Source organism: Pygocentrus nattereri, chromosome 22, assembly GCF_015220715.1.
Source record: "Pygocentrus nattereri isolate fPygNat1 chromosome 22, fPygNat1.pri, whole genome shotgun sequence".
Classification (NCBI taxonomy): Eukaryota; Metazoa; Chordata; class Actinopteri; order Characiformes; family Serrasalmidae; genus Pygocentrus; species Pygocentrus nattereri.
This window is the reverse complement of record NC_051232.1, coordinates 293,671-299,493: the sequence shown is the minus strand read 5'-3', so window position 1 is coordinate 299,493 and position 5,823 is coordinate 293,671.

Sequence of the window (5,823 nt, the reverse complement as noted above, 5' to 3'; positions counted from 1 at the left end):
CAGTTTCACCCTGTGCAGTTCCACCCTCCGCAGTTTCACCCTCTGCAGTTCCACCCTCCGCAGTTCCACCCTCTGCAGTTTCACCCTCTGCAGTTTTAGCCTCTGCAGTTTTATCACCCTCTGCAGTTTCACCCTCTGCAGTTCCACCCTCTGCAGTTTCACCCTCTGCAGTTTCACGAACTGCAGTTCCACCCTCTACAGTTTCACCCTCTACAGTTCCACCCTCTGCAGTTCCACCCTCTGCAGTTTAATCACCCTCTGCAGTTTCAGCCTCTGCAGTTGAATCACCCTCTGCAGTTCCACCCTCTGCAGTTTCACCCTCTGCAGTTCCACCCTCTGCAGTTTCACCCTTTGCAGTTTAATCACCCTCTGCAGTTCCACCCTCTGCAGTTTCACCCTCTGCAGTTCCACCCTCTGCAGTTCCACCCACTGCAGTTTAATCATCCTCTGCAGTTTCACCCTCTGAAGTTTCACGCACTGCAGTTCCACCCTCTGCAGTTTCACGCACTGCAGTTCCACCCTCTACAGTTTCACCCTCTGCAGTTTCACGCTCTGCAGTTTCGCCCTCTGCAACTTAATCACCCTCTGCAGTTTCACGCTCTGCAGTTCCACCCTCTGCAGTTTCACGCTCTGCAGTTTCAGCCTCTGCAGTTTAATCACCCTCTGCAGTTCCACCCTCTGCAGTTTCACCCTCTGCACTTTAATCACCCTCTGCAGTTTCACTCTCTGCAGTTTAATCACCCTCTGCAGTTCCACCCTCTGCAGTTTAATCACCTTCTGCAGTTTCACCCTCTGCAGTTTCACCCTCTACAGTTTCACCCTCTGCAGTTTCACCCTCTGCAGTTCCACCCTCTGCAGTTTCATCACCCTCTACAGTTCCACCCTCTGCAGTTTCACCCTCTGCAGTTCCACCCTCTGCAGTTTCACCCTCTGCAGTTTCACGCACTGCAGTTCCACCCTCTGCAGTTCCACCCTCTGCAGTTTCACCCTCTGCAGTTTCACGCACTGCAGTTCCACCCTCTGCAGTTTCACGCACTGCAGTTCCACCCTCTACAGTTTCACCCTCTGCAGTTTAATCACCCTCTGCAGTTTCCCCCTCTGCAGTTTAATCACCCTCTGCAGTTTCACCCTCTGCAGTTCCACCCTCTGCAGTTTCACCCTCTGCAGTTCCACCCTCTGCAGTTTCACCCTCTGCAGTTTCACGCACTGCAGTTCCACCCTCTGCAGTTTCACTCTCTACTGTTTCACCCTCCGCAGTTCCACCCTCTGCAGTTTCACCCTCTGCATTTTCAGCCTCTGCAGTTTAATCACCCTCTGCAGTTCCACCCTCTGCAGTTCCACCCTCTGCAGTTTAATCACCCTCTGCAGTTTCAGCCTCTGCAGTTTAATCACCCTCTGCAGTTCCACCCTCTGCTGTTTCACCCTCTGCAGTTTAATCACCCTCTGCACTTCCAACCTATGCAGTTTCACCCTCTGCAGTTCCACCCTCTGCAGTTTAATCACCCTCTGCAGTTTCAGCCTCTGCAGTTTAATCACCCTCTGCAGTTCCACCCTCTGCAGTTTCACCTTCTGCAGTTCCACCCTCTGCAGTTTAATCACCCTCTGCAGTTCCACCCTCTGCAGTTTCACCCTCTGCAGTTCCACCCTCTGCAGTTTCACCCTTTGCAGTTTAATCACCCTCTGCAGTTCCACCCTCTGCAGTTCCACCCTCTGCAGTTTCACCCTCTGCAGTTCCACCCTCTGCAGTTCCACCCACTGCAGTTTAATCATCCTCTGCAGTTTGACCCTCTGCAGTTCCACCCTCTGCAGTTTCACGCACTGCAGTTCCACCCTCTGCAGTTTCACGCACTGCAGTTCCACCCTCTACAGTTTCACCCTCTGCAGTTTAATCACCCTCTGCAGTTTCCCCCTCTGCAGTATAATCACCCTCTGCAGTTTCACCCTCTGCAGTTCCACCCTCTGCAGTTTCACCCTCTGCAGTTCCACCCTCTGCAGTTTCACCCTCTGCAGTTTCACGCACTGCAGTTCCACCCTCTGCAGTTTCACTCTCTACTGTTTCACCCTCCGCAGTTCCACCCTCTGCAGTTTCACCCTCTGCAGTTTAATCACCCTCTGCAGTTTCCCCCTCTGCAGTATAATCACCCTCTGCAGTTTCACCCTCTGCAGTTCCACCCTCTGCAGTTTCACCCTCTGCAGTTCCACCCTCTGCAGTTTCACCCTCTGCAGTTTCACGCACTGCAGTTCCACCCTCTGCAGTTTCACTCTCTACTGTTTCACCCTCCGCAGTTCCACCCTCTGCAGTTTCACCCTCTGCAGTTTCACGCACTGCAGTTCCACCCTCTGCAGATTCACTCTCTACTGTTTCACCCTCCGCAGTTTCACCCTCCGCAGTTCCACCCTCTGCAGTTTCACCCTCTGCAGTTTCACAAACTGCAGTTCCACCCTCTACAGTTTCACCCTCTACAGTTCCACCCTCTGCAGTTCCACCCTCTGCAGTTCCACCCTCTGCAGTTTAATCACCCTCTGCAGTTTCAGCCTCTGCAGTTTAATCACCCTCTGCAGTTCCACCCTCTGCAGTTTCACCCTCTGCAGTTCCACCCTCTGCAGTTTCACCCTTTGCAGTTTAATCACCCTCTGCAGTTCCACCCTCTGCAGTTCCACCCTCTGCAGTTTCACCCTTTGCAGTTTAATCACCCTCTGCAGTTTCACCCTCTGCAGTTCCACCCTCTGCAGTTCCACCCACTGCAGTTTAATCATCCTCTGCAGTTTCACCCTCTGCAGTTCCACCCTCTGCAGTTTCACCCTCTGAAGTTTCACGCACTGCAGTTCCACCCTCTGCAGTTTCACGCACTGCAGTTCCACCCTCTACAGTTTCACCCTCTGCAGTTTCACGCTCTGCAGTTTCGCCCTCTGCAATTTAATCACCCTCTGCAGTTTCACGCTCTGCAGTTCCACCCTCTGCAGTTTCAGCCTCTGCAGTTTAATCACCCTCTGCAGTTCCACCCTCTGCAGTTTCACCCTCTGAAGTTTAATCACCCTCTGCAGTTTCACTCTCTGCAGTTTAATCACCCTCTGCAGTTCCACCCTCTGCAGTTTCACCCTCTACAGTTTCACCCTCTGCAGTTTCACCCTCTGCAGTTCCACCCTCTGCAGTTTCATCACCCTCTACAGTTTCACCCTCTGAAGTTTAATCACCCTCTGCAGTTTCACTCTCTGCAGTTTAATCACCCTCTGCAGTTCCACCCTCTGCAGTTTAATCACCCTCTGCAGTTTCAGCCTCTGCAGTTTAATCACCCTATGCAGTTCCACCCTCTGCAGTTTCATCACCCTCTACAGTTCCACCCTCTGCAGTTTAATCACCCTCTGCAGTTTCACGCACTGCAGTTCCACCCTCTACAGTTTCACCCTCTACAGTTTCAACCTCTGCAGTTCCACCCTCTGCAGTTTCACCCTCTGCAGTTCCACCCTCTGCAGTTTAATCACCCTCTGCAGTTCCACCCTCTGCAGTTTCACCCTCTGCAGTTCCACCCTCTGCAGTTTCACCCTTTGCAGTTTAATCACCCTCTGCAGTTCCACCCTCTGCAGTTCCACCCTCTGCAGTTTCACCCTCTGCAGTTCCACCCTCTGCTGTTCCACCCACTGCAGTTTAATCATCCTCTGCAGTTTGACCCTCTGCAGTTCCACCCTCTGCAGTTTCACCCTCTGCAGTTTCACGCACTGCAGTTCCACCCTCTGCAGTTTCACGCACTGCAGTTCCACCCTCTACAGTTTCACCCTCTGCAGTTTAATCACCCTCTGCAGTTTCCCCCTCTGCAGTATAATCACCCTCTGCAGTTTCACCCTCTGCAGTTCCACCCTCTGCAGTTTCACCCTCTGCAGTTCCACCCTCTGCAGTTTCACCCTCTGCAGTTTCACGCACTGCAGTTCCACCCTCTGCAGTTTCACTCTCTACTGTTTCACCCTCCGCAGTTCCACCCTCTGCAGTTTCACCCTCTGCAGTTTAATCACCCTCTGCAGTTTCCCCCTCTGCAGTATAATCACCCTCTGCAGTTTCACCCTCTGCAGTTCCACCCTCTGCAGTTTCACCCTCTGCAGTTCCACCCTCTGCAGTTTCACCCTCTGCAGTTTCACGCACTGCAGTTCCACCCTCTGCAGTTTCACTCTCTACTGTTTCACCCTCCGCAGTTCCACCCTCTGCAGTTTCACCCTCTGCAGTTTCACGCACTGCAGTTCCACCCTCTGCAGATTCACTCTCTACTGTTTCACCCTCCGCATTTTCACCCTCCGCAGTTCCACCCTCTGCAGTTTCACCCTCTGCAGTTTCACAAACTGCAGTTCCACCCTCTACAGTTTCACCCTCTACAGTTCCACCCTCTGCAGTTCCACCCTCTGCAGTTCCACCCTCTGCAGTTTAATCACCCTCTGCAGTTTCAGCCTCTGCAGTTTAATCACCCTCTGCAGTTCCACGCTCTGCAGTTTCACCCTGTGCAGTTCCACCCTCTGCAGTTTCACCCTTTGCAGTTTAATCACCCTCTGCAGTTCCACCCTCTGCAGTTCCACCCTCTGCAGTTTCACCCTTTGCAGTTTAATCACCCTCTGCAGTTTCACCCTCTGCAGTTCCACCCTCTGCAGTTCCACCCACTGCAGTTTAATCATCCTCTGCAGTTTCACCCTCTGCAGTTCCACCCTCTGCAGTTTCACCCTCTGAAGTTTCACGCACTGCAGTTCCACCCTCTGCAGTTTCACGCACTGCAGTTCCACCCTCTACAGTTTCACCCTCTGCAGTTTCACGCTCTGCAGTTTCGCCCTCTGCAATTTAATCACCCTCTGCAGTTTCACGCTCTGCAGTTCCACCCTCTGCAGTTTCAGCCTCTGCAGTTTAATCACCCTCTGCAGTTCCACCCTCTGCAGTTTCACCCTCTGAAGTTTAATCACCCTCTGCAGTTTCACTCTCTGCAGTTTAATCACCCTCTGCAGTTCCACCCTCTGCAGTTTCACCCTCTACAGTTTCACCCTCTGCAGTTTCACCCTCTGCAGTTCCACCCTCTGCAGTTTCATCACCCTCTACAGTTCCACCCTCTGCAGTTCCACCCTCTGCAGTTTCACCCTCTGCAGTTTCACGCACTGCAGTTCCACCCTCTGCAGTTTCACCCTCTGCAGTTTCACTCTCTGCAGTTCCACCCTCTGCAGTTTCACTCTCTGCAGTTCCACCCTCTGCAGTTTCACGCTCTGCAGTTTCACCCTCTGCAGTTTCACGCTCTGCAGTTTCAACCTCTGCAGTTCCACCCTCTGCTGTTTCACTCTCTGCAGTTCCACCCTCTGCAGTTTCACTCTCTGCAGTTCCACGCTCTGCAGTTGCACCCTCTGCAGTTTCACTCTCTGCAGTTCCACCCTCTGCAGTTTCACTCTCTGCAGTTTCACCCTCTGCAGTTTCACGCACTGCAGTTCCACCCTCTGCAGTTCCACCCTCTGCAGTTTCACCCTCTACAGTTTCAACCTCTGCAGTTCCACCCTCTGCAGTTTCACCCTCTACAGTTACACCCTCTGCAGTTTCACGCTCTGCAGTTTCACCCTCTGCAATTTAATCACCCTCTGCAGTTTCATGCTCTGCAGTTCCACCCTCTGCAGTTTAATCACCCTCTGCAGTTTCACCCTCTGCAGTTTAATCACCCTCTGCAGTTTCACCCTCTGCAGTTTAATCACCCTCTGCAGTTCCACCCTCTGCAGTTCCACCCTCTGCAGTTTAATCACCCTCTGCAGATTCAGCCTCTGCAGTTTAATCACCCTCTGCAGTTCCACCCTCTGCAGTTCCACCCTCTGCAG